This window comes from Diaphorina citri, unplaced genomic scaffold (assembly GCF_000475195.1).
Source record: "Diaphorina citri unplaced genomic scaffold, Diaci psyllid genome assembly version 1.1 scaffold945, whole genome shotgun sequence".
Classification (NCBI taxonomy): Eukaryota; Metazoa; Arthropoda; class Insecta; order Hemiptera; family Psyllidae; genus Diaphorina; species Diaphorina citri.
The window spans coordinates 67,866-84,153 of NW_007378376.1; positions in this window are offsets into that span (position 1 = coordinate 67,866).

Genomic DNA, 16,288 nt, shown 5'->3' on the forward strand with positions numbered 1-16,288 from the left:
TTCCTATCAGTGTTTCTCTCTTTTTTTTTCTCTCTCTCTCTCTCTCTCTCTCTCTCTCTCTCTCTCTCTCTCTCTCTCTCTCTCTTCCCTCCCTACCACTCACTAGTCTTTCTCTCTTCATCCTAACATTCCTAACTCTGAGAGAGAGAGAGAGAGAGAGAGAGAGAGAGAGAGAGAGATAGAGAGGGAGAGAGAGAGAGAGAGAGAGAGAGAGAGAGAGAGAGAGAGAAACAATTGGAACGCATTCGTTGTTCGTTCCTTTTCTTCTCTTTTTTTTTCGCGTTAAATTTCCATTCTTCTGTTCGGGCCGTCAGCGAAAAAAAATTTCGGATTTTTTCTTCTCTACCTCCAAGCATAGCTTTTCTACTTCTCAATTTTCAGTTTAGTAAGGGCTGAACTTCTGTCCCATAAACATCGATAACAGAACGCGCGCGTGTGAGAATTCCCTTTAAAATAAAATTATTTTTTATTTTTATAGAATAAAATATTTGAATTTATTTTTTTTTTTTTTTTATTTGATCCGAAAAAAAATTCTGTTGGAAATAATTCTTCTGCTTCTTTCGACTTGGAGGAAAAAAAGGTGAGTTTTCAATTTTATTTTTCCTTGTTCAACATTTGCTGATATTTCGTCAGACAGAGGTAGTGACGGGAGTGTAACATATTTTTCAATTCGTATGGCTCTCAGCTTTTTCGCAGTAAACAATTCCTTCACGTATGGCTAGTCGACTTACGGCCTACCCTATTTTCCGAACTCATTTTGAGTTTGGAGACCTACCTACCTCCAAAAAGCGGTCAAAATACCGCCAACCGCAGCACCTATTTTTTGTTAAGCTACGCCGAGCAAGACCACTAAAGGGATGAGTGACACGGCCATGCCTTAAGGGATTTCGGCTAGTAATTGTTATAAAATATCTCAGACAGTAGGTAGGTAACAATATTTTCCAAACGGGATACTTTGTCAAGTAGCATTGGAATAAGGTGGAGGTGGAATTGAATATACAATCTCAAATGGTCCAAGTCAATTGAAGACACAGTACATATATTCAATTCCACCTCTAGTAGGTAGGTAATCCACGTACAGATTTCTTATACCTAGGATGTTCCTTTCCTATTCCTCTTATCTCCGCCTGAGCTGTCCCACAAACTCTTGGGCAGTTCTGCTGGTACCAAGCCCAGGTAAAGGAATAGTAGTAAGTAAATTCCTATTATTATTTTTTATTACTACAGTTATAGCACGGGGCACGGTTGGTCCAGTGGTACAGGATGTTCCTTTCCTATTCCTCTTATTTAACTCCGCCTGAAATGTTCTACAAACTCTTGGGCAGTTCTGCTGGTACCAAGCCCAGGCTGCCCAGGTAAAGGAATAGTAGTAAGTAAATTCCTATTATTATTTTTTATTACTACAGTTATAGCACGGGGCACGGTTGGTCCAGTGGTAACGCGCTTGCTTGCCATGCACAAGGTCCCGGGTTCGAATCCCACCATCGACAAAAATTTGTACTCGTTTTTCGATTGCAAATATTTCAGCGGGTTACTTTCTGGTGGGCTCGTGTTGACCCAGCACCTAAATGTAAAGTACTAGTATTGTGTCTCTTCTCGCCCATCTGATGAGAGGCATACTACGGGATGGGCATGCTACGACACAGGCCACAAGCGTCTAATGTAGCCATCAGATTTGAATGGTAGAGATTGCCTAGGCAATAATTTTGCCCTTTATAGTTTATTGTACCTTTGTGTAGGTACACATAAAGAATTTAAAAAGCTATCGTGGATTAAACAAACTGAATAAAAAAAGTAAATATAGAAAGTAATTATCGAGTTTAAACAGTAGGATCCAACCCGCAAGGCACTCATACACACGAAGTTACGAAGAAGAGCGGGATTTGACATCTCCACTAATATAGAATACCTTGCACATTGCATACTCAAATAGAAATACGGCGTTCATACAAATTGCAAATCCCTCTATCTTTTCACTCATTGAACACAACTACAGAACATAAGGACACAAAGCTATCACAATACTGATAACAGACTCTGATAAATAAGAAAACGTAAACACGCATGCGTACTGACGTTTTTTTTTTATCAAAGTTCGATAGACTTTTAACGGTACCTACAAAAAAGTACAATGAAAATTTGAGGGAATATTTCCAGGATTTTGCTTTTTTCTCCCTCATAACTTGAAACAGCTGTCAATGCCTAGGTAAGTGAAACAGATGAAAAGTTAAAAGTGGACATTGAAGTAGGTACCTATGGCATTTTATTAAGATTTTTTTTTTTTTTTTTTAAGAAAGAAAAAAGTTTTGAGTTTGCCGAAAAAAAAGATGTTTAAGAGAGCAAATCCCTCTATCTTTTCACTCATTGAACATAAGGACACAAAGCTATCACAATACTGATAACAGACTCTGATAAATAAGAAAACGCTAAACACGCATGCGTACTGACGTTTTTTTTTTATCAAAGTTCGATAGACTTTTAACGGTACCTCCAAAAACGTACAATGAAGATTTGAGGGAATATTTCCAGGATTTTGCTTTTTTCTCCCTCATAACTTGAAACAGCTGTCAATGCCTATGTGAAACAGATGAAAAGTTAAAAGTGGACATTGAAGTAGGTACCTATGGCATTTTATTAAGTTTTTTTTTAAGAAAGAAAAAAGTTTTGAGTTTGCCGAAAAAAAAGATGTTTAAGAGAGGTAACTGTTAAGGTCTTATCGTCCGGAAAGCATAGTCAACCGTTCCGAGAACGAACCTTATCTCTTTAGAATGAAGTTCGCCCCGGGCGGGAATCAAACCCGCGAGTTAACGCAGAGTTGGGAATGGAGAACAGCTACGACCATACTTCTGTCGTCTCCTAGAATCGAACCCGAAACCTCCTGCCTGACAGTCCTGGTAGTGCTGAATCTAAACCGTGGCATAGTCAACCTTTCCGAGAACGAACCTTATCTCTTTAGAATGAAGTTCGCCCCGGGCGGGAATCAAACCCGCGAGTTAACGCAGAGGTTGGAAATAAAAAACAGCTACGACCATACTTCTGTCGTCTCCTAGAATCGAACCCGAAACCTCCTGCCTGACAGTCCTGGTAGTGCTGAATCTAAACCGTATCAACGCTTTCTATTACCTAACAGGGTTTCTCTGATTTTTTTTCTCTCTCTCTCTCCCCCCTCCCTACCACTAGTCTTTCTCTCTTCATCCTAACATTCCTAACTCTGAGAGAGAGAGAGAAAGATAGAGAGAGAGAAAGAGAGAGAGAGAGAGAGAGAGAGAGAGAAACAATTGGAACGCATTCGTTGTTCGTTCTTTTTCTTCTCTTTTTTTTTTCGCGTTAAATTTCCATTCCATTTTCCGGTTCGTTTTTGTTAGCTACGCCGAGCAAGACCACTAAATGGATGAGTGACATGAACGGCCATGCCTTAAGGATTTATACTTAGCAGAAATTCGGAGCGAAGCGACGGGTTTCGGCAAGTTTGTAATAATTATTTAAATAATTATTTATAAATAATTGTTATAAATTGTAAATTGTTATAAATAATATCTCAGACAGTAGGTAGGTAATCCACGTACAGATTTCTTATAGGATATTCCCTTCTTATTCGTCTTATTTAACTCTGCCTGAGCTGTTCTACAAACTCTTGGGCAGTTCTGCTGGTACCAAGCCCAGGTAAGGGAGTAGTAGTAAGTAAATTCCTATTATTTTTTTTATTATTACTACAGTTATAGCAAAGCTATACAAGTCTTGAAAGTAATATTTTTCAGTTATTATTATTTTTGACACAGTGAGGACTTGAAAAGAGCAACTTTTTCAACAGTGAAAACTGAAAAGTCACTTGAGGGGGAGTTGTAAAGACAACATCGGGACAGCCAAAGAGATGAGGGGAAGAAGATAGAGGAAGAGAGGGAAAGATGAAGAAAGAGAGGAAGATAGAAGGACAAAGGAAGACGGAGTGAGGTAAAGAGAAAGACAACATCAGGACAGCCAAAGAAATGAGGGGAAGAAGATAGAGGAAGAGAGGGAAAGATGAAGAAAGAGAGGAAGATAGAAGGACAAAGGAAGACGGAGTGAGAGAGGAAGACAGAGAGGTAAAGAGAGAGGAAGACAGACATGAGACAGGGATTAGAGACAAGGGTTATGAAAACTGCAATGTAGGTACATACCTTACTATAATGTCAAGGGTCAGATACATAACCCTAACTATTTATGTACTTATGTGTACCTACTATCTAATAACATAACCCTAACTTTTTATGTACTTACGTGTACCTACTATCTAATAACATAACCCTAACTGTTTATAGAGATGTTGTAAGTTGTAAATTGTAATAACATACTTATACCTACCTACGTAATAGGTATAGCTAATAGGTATCCATACTTTTGTACCGTAATACCTACATATTAAGTATTTATTCGTAGTATGCCTCTCATCAGATGGGCGATAAGAGATAAAATACTTCTCATTTAGGTGCTGGGTCAACACGAGAACACCAGAAAGTAACTCGTTGGAAGCCGCGAGTGTTCATTATGTTGTATAATATTGTCTTTCTTAACAACCCCAAAAGTGTATTTGCTGAGGCATCGGATCTATAATTGCGAGGTCGTGGTTCGAATCCCAGTGACACATAAAATAATTCAGAGGACCATTTATAAGATTTAATTCATTTTGTCTTTTTAATAATGTAGTACCACAGGCGCCACAGCTCAGGAGCTTAGTTAGCTTGGAAGGTAGCGCGTCTGTCTTCTAAGCGCTAGGTCGCGGGTTCGATTCCTGCCCGGGACGGATTTATCCTAAACGGATAAGGCTCGTTCTCGGAACGGCCTTGCTTTCTCCCATCCTGTCTTCCTTCTTCGCTTTCGGCCCCTAAATGCCTATAATTTGGAGCATCCAGCTAGGGCCTCCTCACTCGATTGACCGAGGGGCGAGGGGGCCCCAGGGGAAACCTTGGGGGGGAGCGGAAAAGTATTGTATAACCGTACGCCAGTGACTATATCCTTAACAATTACCTTACATTTGCTCCAAAGAGCTGGAAATAACTAGAGAGATTAGCCAGACCATGCGGAAAAGAAGACCAGACCTCGTAACATCTAGATACAAACGACGCTAAAGAAGTAGAATGTGAAGAAACAGTACAGAACAGTAGAATAAATACAGAAGATAAACAAGGTGACAACTATTAGAAGTTCTGTACTTGAAGGTTAGAGGAATAGAAAGCAGAAGACTTGACAGAAACAACAGACAGACATCAGACTGCAGTAAAAATGTCTAGAAACTAAAACAGACACACAGATCCTAGTTAATTTTTGAAACTTTTTTTTCCCAAGAGTTACAGATCCCTCTATCAAGAGGAAACTGTAACGGCTAAGGTCTTATCGTCCCGAAAGCGAAGCGAGACATGATGGGAGAAAGCCAGCCGTTTCGAGATCGCATTTTATATCTTACCTATTTGTGATGAAATTCGCAACAGGAGGGAATCGATACCACTGGACTAACCTTGTCTGCTAATTTCGAGAGCGAAAGCCAGTCATCTCGCACCGGGGCGGTGGATCAAAGCTTACAAGGTAGACGCGGCTACCCGCCAAGCGAACTAGGCTGGTTTACCTTCAGAGAAAGTGCTTTATTCTTCAGTTCTTTTCCTTCAAATCCTAAATCTATTTTTACATGGTTTTACTTAACTTGAGATCTCTGTTTGTAATTTGTTGGTTTGTTTGTTTGTTTGTTTGTTTGTTTGGGTCAAATCTATTTTTATTTAATACAAATAGTATGACTGAGTAATAGTAGAGTAGGTACCTTAGTACCTTGCATTACCTACATTAGTACCTATTATTAGTATGTAAATTATGCATAATATTTTTGTAAATGAGCATGATGAATATAAATAAAAATTAAATACAAAGGTAGGAATCTATCGATTACAGACAACACGTAGGTAGGTATGATATCAGAGTACTGAGAGCTGAGAGTACGAATAGGTAATGATTTGAGTACCCCCATACCTAAACTTATCATGGGTAACAATACGTTGCTTTGTGCCTGGCAGTACTGTAATAACTTCAACTTTACTGAAATAATAATATTATTAGCCATACCATTACAATATGGAAAGTAACTCCCCTTCAGACTTTTGTGTTCGAGTCTATAGCAAACACCGTGCATATCATGATGGAGCCGGCAGGCAGCGCAGCCGGCCAGAAGCGGGTCACCCGGTCCCAGGTATCCACCACGCGTAAACGGTTGCTTCAGTGTTTCCGTTTGGGGAAACTGGTGCATTAATAGGCTTCCACTCTGGGGGACGTTCTTGTTTTCTCTTGTGCTGGCATTTCCTCCTCTCTCTCACTTTTTCGACGATAAAAGACGACTTAAAAAAAAAAAGATATTAAGTTTTACAGCAAGAACCCAAACACCATGCATATGGAATCTAATTACCTCATTTTCCATTTGTCATAACCTAATGTTACCTACTTAATGTACCTCTATTGTGCGAAACAACAAGCACGTTAACCGTTTGAGAATTTCCCAACGTGTGTACATAGGAGTGCGTGGGGGGGAGTTGAGAATTAAAAAATAAACCAGGCGCTATCTCCCCGCAGCAAAACCAAAAATATTGAAATGCCAAAATCAGGGGAAAGGAGAGGGGGGGAGGCGTTTAGAGAATTTAATATGAGTTGGTTATAGCATGTCTGATGTTGTATGGGAATGTACAAATGTTAGTCAGGACCGCTGTTGTGGGGGGGGGGGGCAGAGGTCCCCACCCCCATCGGGATTTTTTTACACCCAAATAGGTATATTCTTCTTCTTCGTCGTTTCCCGTTTTCAAGACGGGGTTGGCGTTTTTTGTCAGCCTCTCAATCAGCCCTAACTGGGGTGATTAATTTGGGCTTTTTTTTCGAGTGGATGCCCTTCGCCCTCAACCCTATTTCTTTGGCAAGGGGATTTTTAGGCTGGTCTAATCCCTGTTTAAAGTCCCTCAGCTAGACTAATACATTAATATATTGAAGGTATTGCGCTAATAATTTGAAGCTTCCCTCCTATAAGTCATTGTTGGGATTCTTGCTCCCCCCTCCCTCGCATGAAATCCTGAATACGGGCTTGAAGTTAGCTACCGGGGTCTGAAGAGGCAATGTTCCCCTGTCACAAATTTTGACATGCATGTTAATTTCATTATAACATCTTGTTATCTGATTAGCCGGCAACTAAGCCTTGACTTCCAAATTTAGATTCGGATAACTGTGGACTGTGAAACCCTCAGTAATGAGAGTACCTAAATGTTTTACTTACGATTATGAATAATGGTTCTTATTGACGGAAGAAAGTGATTTTGAAGTTTTTTTTTTTTTTTAGCTAGGTTTGATGGCAGGAATTAAGTAATAACGGAGGTCTTATCGTCCCGAAAACGAATATAAATAATATCTCAGACAGTAGGTAGGTAATCCACGTACAGATTTCTTATAGGATATTCCCTTCTTATTCGTCTTATTTAACTCTGCCTGAGCTGTTCTACAAACTCTTGGGCAGTTCTGCTGGTACCAAGCCCAGGTAAGGGAGTAGTAGTAAGTAAATTCCTATTATTTTTTTTATTATTACTACAGTTATAGCAAAGCTATACAAGTCTTGAAAGTAATATTTTTCAGTTATTATTATTTTTGACACAGTGAGGACTTGAAAAGAGCAACTTTTTCAACAGTGAAAACTGAAAAGTCACATGAGGGGGAGTTGTAAAGAGTAAAGACAACATCGGAAGAGCCAAAGAGATGAGGGGAAGAGGAAGAGAGGGAAAGATGAAGAAAGAGAGGAAGATAGAAGGACAAAGGAAGACGGAGTGAGGTAAAGAGAGAGGACGATAGACATGAGACAGAGACAGGGATTAGAGGGAGGTAGAGACAAGGGTTATGAAAACTGCAATGTAGGTAGTAGGTACATACCTACCTAATATTACTATAATGTCAAGGGTCAGATACATAACCCTAACTATTTATGTACTTACGTGTACCTACTATCTAATAACATAACCCTAACTATTTATAGATATGTTGTAAGTTGTAATTTCTAATAACATACTTTTAAATCTACCTACGTAATATACCTAGGTATCCATACTTTTGTACCGTAAACCTACACATACGTATTTATTTATTTAACTCTTGCATAGGTACGAATAGTAAATACCTACTTACCATAGCTTACCACAAGGAATCAACCTCAGAGGTGTAGTCGTTAGTGAACTCTGGATCTGGAGGTTGGTGGTTCGTGAGAAAAAAAAAGAGGAACTAGGGATTTTTTCTTTTTCTTCTGTGACTTCTAGATCCCCAGATAAATCGATTAGAAAAAAACCCAGTAGATATTGTATCTTTATGTCACAACATACGCAATGACGTCACATCATCAACTGTCAACTGTCCCAAGTAAGCTCAGTTGCAGGCAACACTCATGCATTAGTGCGCATTTCTCGTATCCTGACGTCACAACTATTTGAACTTTTTCATTAGAAAATTTATTTCAACCTTTTAAAGAAACTTTTTCGGAGTTTCGACCTCAGATTTGGATTTTTAGCAACTTTTTAAGTACCTAAGAATCAACCTTTTATTCATAATTTTTACTTACCCAAACGCATACCTATCCTCTATTTTATTGTTTCTGTGTCTAATGAACATTGTAATCAGCTATAACTCCCCCCTTGCCTATCCATCCTGTCCCAAGCATAGGTACCTACACCTTATCTTAAACCATTCCTCTCTCATTAACATTTGAAAGAAACGCGAGTGTTGGGGAGAGATGCGTAACATGGTACCCCTGTCCAAAAACACGTCCCCATGTCATATTTAGTCCCTCCCTGGAAACCGTGATAAATTGAGTTTCGCTGAACATGGTTCTGGTTCTTATTGACGGAACAAAGTGATTTCCAATCATTTATTTATTTTAGCTACATCTTAGGTTAAATAGAGGAAAGAGAGAAGAACGACGCAATAAGAGAAAGCCAGCCGTTCCGAAAACGAATCTTATCTATGTAGAATAAAGTTCGATCTTTGGGGGAATCGAACTCGCAACCTAACGCTTACAAGGCCTAAATACTTCTACATATTAAGAAAAAAAATCGTCCGTGTTAAAACTTTCCCTTCTTTAGAAGATGACCCTTCTTTCACAGATCTCCGTTGGCTAAAAACAGATTGGAATGGAGAGCATAGAGTTTTTTGCTCTCAGCTCTGTTTGTAGCCTTATCCCAGTGGAATATCTCCAAACATGTGGTTGGAAATGTGACAGTGTGGGGGTCCCATATTGAGCGCTCCTCCCCTAGCATTCCATTCATACCTTACACATTCATATTATGTACTCATTTAGTTCCCTAACGCTTACAAGGCCTAAATACTTCTACATATTAAAAAAAAATCGTCCTTGTTAAAACTTTCCCTTCTTTAGAAGATGGCCCTTCTTTCACAGATCTCCGTTGGCTAAAAACAGATTGGAATGGAGAGCATAGAGCTTTTTGCTCTCAGCTCTGTTTGTAGCCTTATCCCAGTGGAATATCTCCAAACATGTGGTTGAAAATGTGATTGTGTGGGGGTCCCATATTGAGCGCTCCTCCCTAGCATTCCATTCATACCTTACACATTCATATTATGTACTCATTTAGTTCATTCACACATATACATCTCAGCCTCATCATACTATATATCTAAACAATATGTACATAGCTCATACATACACTTGAATATTCAAAGTGACAAATGATTGAGGAAGGAGGAGGGGGGGGGAGACATTAGGGAAAGGGAAAGAGGAACAGTTTTTACTTTCTATTACCTACTTATGAGGTAAAGAGAACCTGATCAGTGTAACGAGAAAGTGTTGGAATCGTTGCTTCTAAAAATTGAGAAGAGTAGAAAATCGATTATAATATCTCGAACATCTTGAGAACGGTTTTATACCTTGAATATACTAAGTATTAACGGAGGTCTTATCGTCTCGAAAGCGAAGAGAGAAGGACAAGATAGAGGAAAGCCAGCCGTTCCGAGAACGAACCTCATCTATTTAGTCTGTTTCGGCTAAAATTAGTTCCTGGTGGGAATCGAACCCACCAACTCAAGATCTCCGGTGATACCCACTCGGCCACGGAGGTTCGGTTGTTTCAAATTGAAACCCTGGAGAGAAAAGAGAATTCCTGTCATAAAAAGGGTGACAGACATTGGTTATGCTTGAGCTTTCTATGGATGGTTGCCAAAAACTACATCAGGTACCTACCTATATAAATATATTGTGCAAGAGAGGAGGGGAGGTAATTACAGGTAGGGGAGCATGTAACATACATAATTACATAGGTAATTTACATATTATGTACTCGGGCACCGGGTATTTTTCCAATCAATGGATTCCCCCCCCCATCTAAATTTGACATCATTATGGTTCTGTGATTGGGAACTGGAAACAATTTATTGCGGGAACTTTTTTTTTTTAATTCAGAGTATTAAAAAGCTGAGTGTTTCATCCATTATCATTTTCCAGTTGTATAGGTACCTACATAGGTATATGTCAGTGAAACCAGCTGTACATTTTCTGTATCGCTCTCTCTCCCTCTCTCTCTCTCTCTCTCTCTCTCTCTCTCTCTCTCTCTCTCTCTCTCTTTTCTCTCTCTCTCTCTCTCTCTCTCTCTGCTTTCGGCGGTTTTTGTGACGTTGGGCCACGGACTAAATGGAAATCAATCTCCCATTTGTCGCCTCCCTTGTGATTCTCTCTGTAACCCGTGTTTATAACAATCCAGAGTTAGTAGTTATTGTGTGTATATTATTCCAGAGTTAGTTAGTAGTTATTGTATTAATAGTCAAGGGTTCTTCCTCTCTCTCTCTTCCTCTCTCTCTCTGTTCTTCCTCTCTCTCTCTTTTCCTCCTCCCCCCCCCTCCTCCTCTTCTTCTTCTCTAATATGTCCAATGGAACTCAAGTTGCTTTTATTCCACCTGTTATCCGTCACTGATCGTCACACACTGTCACCTCCGTTCTTCTCTTCTGAAACACAATTATATAATCGATTGGAAACACACAAGCAACATTCAGATTAGAGTCACATAATTCGTCTTAACTTACACATAACAAACTGAGTGTTTCACCGCCGTTTTTATTTCGTGACAATCAAACAACGGTTACATTAGACGCATGTGTTCTGTGTCGTAGCATGCCCATCCCGTAGTATGCCTCTCATCTCATCAGATGGGCGAGAAGAGATACAATACCTCCCATATAGGTGCTGGGTTAACACGAGAACATCAGAAAGTAACCCGTTGGAATCCGCGAGTGTTCATTATGATGTATAATATTGTCTTTCTTGACAACCCCAAAAGTGTATTTGCTGAGGCATTGGATCTATAACCGCGAGGTCGTGGTTCGAATCCCAGTGACACATAAAATAATTCAGAGGACCATTTATAAGATTTAATTCATTTTGTCTTTTTAATAATGTAGTGCCACAGGCTCCACAGCTCAGGAGCTTAGTTAGCTTGGAGGGTAGTGTGTCTGTCTTCTAAGCGCTAGGTCGCGGGTTCGATTCCTGCCCGGGACGGATTTATCCTAAACGGATAAGGCTCGTTCTCGGAACGGCCACACACAAGCAACATTCAGATTGGAGTGTCGCCTCACTGGGCCAAATCTATCGACAGCCAAAGCCCGAGTATGGGTATATGAACACACCCCCAGGCCCGGCACTAGACGGCAGTATTAGGTATCTCATCAGGGGAGGTCGTAGCAAATGCTGAAGTGGGGTCTACACTATGAGATCAATAGAGAGAACGGTAACTGCTAAGGTCTTAATATTGTCCCGGAGGCGTTCTCTACCACCTACCCCTTAGAGCTCCATTATAATGTCAATTTATTAATGAGGATAAAACTCAAGAGAGAACGAAGACAGGATAGGAGAAAGTCAGTCGTTTCGAGAACGAACATTACCTAATTTAGGATAAACCTCGCCCCGGCAGGGCCGGATTAGCCCCCCGCGGGGACCGTGGCAGTCTGCCATTCTGCCTTATGGGTAATCCGGCCCTGCGCCCCGGGCGGGAATCGAACCAACGACCTAGCGCTTACAAGGCAGACGCGCTACCCTCCAAGCTATATAACTAGGCTGAAAATCTCTATTATTTATTCTCTAATATTTTAGTAATACACTCGCAGACTCTGATACCTGTAGCAGATACCAGACTAGTTGCCCTAGAATAGTCCAGGGGCTCTGGATACCTGTACGTTTACCTAATTTAGGATAAACCTCGCCCCGGGCGGGAATCGAACCAACGACCTAGCGCTTACAAGGCAGAAGCGCTACCCTCCGAGCTATATAACTAGGCTGAAAATCTCTATTATTTATTCTCTAATATTTAGTAATACACTCGCAGACTCTGATACCTGTACCAGATACCAGACTAGTTGCCCTAGAATTGTCCAGGGGCTCTGGTATACCTGTACCCCAGACTAGTTGCCCTAGAATAGTCCAGGGGCTCTGGTATACCTGTACCCCAGACCAGTTGCCCTAGAATAGTCCCGGGGCTCTGGTATACCTGTACCAGATACCAGACTAGTTGCCCTAGAATAGTCCAGGGGCTCTGGTATACCTGTACCAGATACCAGACTAGTTGCCCTAGAATAGTCCAGGGGCTCTGGTATACCTGTACCAGATACCAGACTAGTTGTCCTAGAATAGTCCAGGGGCTCTGGTATACCTGTACCCCAGACTAGTTGCCCTAGAATAGTCCAGGGGCTCTGGTATACCTGTACCAGATACCAGACTAGTTGCCCTAGAATAGTCCAGGGGCTCTGGTATACCTGTACCCCAGACTAGTTGCCCTAGAATAGTCCAGGGGCTCTGGTATATACCTGTACCAGATACCAGACTAGTTGCCCTAGAATAGTCCAGGGGCTCTGGTATACCTGTACCCCAGACTAGTTGAGTTGTCCTAATTTTTGAAACTTTTTTTTCCAAGAATTACAGATCCCTCTATCAAGAGGGAACTGTAACGGCTAAGGTCTTATCGTCCCGAAAGCGAAGCGAGACATGATGGGAGAAAGCCAGCCGTTTCGAGATCGCATCTTATATCTTACCTATTTGGGATGAAATTTCGCAACGGGAGGGAATCGATACCACTGGACTAACCTTGTCTGCTAATTTCGAGAGCGAAAGCCAGTCATCTCGCACCGGGGCGGGGGATCGAAGCTTTTGTACCCCAGACCAGTTGCCCTAGAATAGTCCAGGGGCTCTGGTATACCTGTACCCCAGACTAGTTGCCCTAGCATAGTCCAGGGGCTCTGGTATACCTGTACCCCAGACCAGTTGCCCTAGAATAGTCCAGGGGCTCTGGTATACTTGTACCCCAGACCAGTTGCCCTAGAATAGTCCAGGAACTCTGGTATACCTGTACCCCAGACTAGTTGCCCTAGAATAGTCCACGGGCTCTGGTATACCTGTACCAGATACCAGACTAGTTGCCCTAGAATATAGTCCCGGGGCTCTGGTATACTTGTACCCCAGACCAGTTGCCCTAGAATAATCCAGGGGCTCTGGTATACCTGTACCCCAGACCAGTTGCCCTAGAATAATCCAGGGGCTCTGGTATACCTGTACCCCAGACTAGTTGCCCTAGAATAGTCCAGGGGCTCTGGTATACCTGTACCCCAGACTAGTTGCCCTAGAATAGTCCAGGGGCTCTGGTATACCTGTACCAGATACCAGACTAGTTGCCCTAGAATAGTCCAGGGGCTGATAATGGCGCCTACAGCTAGACGCCATAGCAACTATTAAGCCTGTGAGCCTGGACTGAGAAAGCTTTCATTATTTTGGACCCCCCTGTGATTGTAATGAAGAGACGGCTATATTCATGCTGTCTGAACACTAACGCCTGCCCTAGTAAAATACTGAAGAAACTCCGGGAGTGTGAAATTTATTATACATAGAATCTAGAGGAAGGAACAGGGAGAGAGAAAGGGAGAGAGAGAGAGAGAGGGGGGAAGAGAGAAGGGGAGGAAGAGAGAAAGAAAGGGAGAGAGAGAGAGAGGGGGGAAGAGAGATTCTTCTTCTTCGTCTTTTCCCGTTTTCAAGACGGGGTTGGCGTTTTTCGTCAGCCTCTCAATCAGCCCTAACTAGGTTTGATAGAGGAAAGTTTAACTGCGAAGAGGTCTTATCGTCCCGAAAGCAAAGAGGAAATGATAGGATAGGAGAAAGCTAGCCGTTCCGAGTTCAAACCTTATCTGTTTGGAATAAAGGATACATGTTTTTGGTCATTTTTTTCGAGTGGATGGATGTCCTTCGCCCTCAACCTTTACTATTTCTTTGGCAAGGGGATTTTTAGGCTGGTCTAATCCCTGTTTAAAGTCCCCCAGCTAAAGTTGCGCTAATAATTTGAAGCTTCCCTCCTATAAGTCATTAGTAGGATTCTTGCTCCCCCCCCCCCCCTCCCTTTGTCTAATCCCTGTTTAAAGTCCCCCAGCTAATATACCTATTAGATAATATACTGAAGGTATTGGTCTATAATTTAAAGCATCCCTCCTATAAGTCATTGTTGGGATTCTTGCTCCCCCCTCCCTCGCATGAAATTCTGAATGCGAACCTGAAGTTAGCTACCGGGTTCTGAAGAGGCAATGTTCCCCTGTCACAAATTTTGACATGCATGTTAATTTCATTATAACATCTTGTTATCTGATTAGCCGGCAAGGAAATTTTTATTATGTACCTATCATTACATAAATATATAATGTATCCATACATAATGTATCCGTACATACCGTCACGATCCACGTGTACTAAGCTAAGTATGTATTATTTCATTTACCTTGGGTGTATTTCTAGTGTACTGAGAGAAGAAATTGTACTCCTCATGTTCTATTTGCGTACCGATGTCTCTTTTGAGAGTACAACAGCTGGCCGTATACAATCCATACATAAATACATAATGTATCCGTACATACCGTCACGATACTCACGATCCACGTGTACTAAGCTAAGTATGTAGGTATTATTTCATTTACCTTGGGTATATTTCTAGTGTACTGAGAGAAGAAATTGTACTCCTCATGTTCTATTTGCGTACCGATGTCTCTTTTGAGAGTACAACAGCTGGCCGTTGTCACTTTGATGTTTTAGATGGCTAGATGTATATCTCATATGATGTTGAAGATGTAGATGTCAGATTTGTAGATCATTTGTAGTTTTAGATAGGAACCTACCTCCTTTTGCCTGTAATGTCGATGTCGGTCACTCACACGCTCAATTCTGGCAGACTTAGCCCTCAGTCTATCAGACCCTCTGAACGTGTGTCAGATTTGGGGGTCACTCACGCTCAATTCTGGCAGACTTAGCCCTCAGTCTATCAGATCGTCTGAACGTGTGTCAGATTTGGGGATTTAGATGAAGAGTTTTGTGAATGAAGTCGGGCATTGTGAGGTGACATCGACTGATCGACATGAGGTAATAACGCTGCTTTCGGCGGTTTTTGTGCTATTCTTCTTCGCCTTTTCCCGTGTTCAGACGGGGTCGGCGTTTTTCGTCTGCCTCTTAATCAGCTCTGGTGTGATTGTTTTGGGCTGACATTTGGTTTTTTATGACAAGTGTATGCCCTTCGCACTCAATCTTTGCTCTTTCTTTAGCAAGGGAAATTTCAGACTGGTATCCTCGATGTTCAATAGTCAAGGTTCATCCTTAAGTCCACCATTATTAACTTGCAATCAAACCTTAGCATGAGCATAATTGTACGGTATTATGCATTCCCTATACCCACTTTATTGTATATGATTGTGCAATTCGGTTTGTAAATACCTAGTGATGTATTAGCATAACATTGTCTTACCACAGACATATCTTTTGTCTTATTGTACTCCTCATCCTGACATTCCTCATACTGTCATACTTATACTTGGAAATACGTTTTGAATGTTTGTAATCCCAAAACAAAGAGAAAGAATTTGCAATTCATACAAGAGCTATGTAATCTTCGATGGTACCTACCAAACAGTTTAGAATGTAATATCCGAACTGAAAATACCCACGTGAATAACGTGAATTTAACAGATGCGTCCACCATTATTAACTTGCAATCAAACCTTAGCATGAGCATAATTGCACGGTATTATGCATTCCCTATACCTACCTACTGTATTGTGTATGATTGTGCAATAGATCAGTTGCGCTTACTTGGGTGATGTTTTCAAAGTCTGTTTCAAAAATGAGGACCAACGGAATTTTTCTTTTTCTTCTACGACTTCTAGATCCCGAGATAAAACGATTTAAAAAATACCGGTAAATCGTGAACATTGACGTCACGGCATACGCTC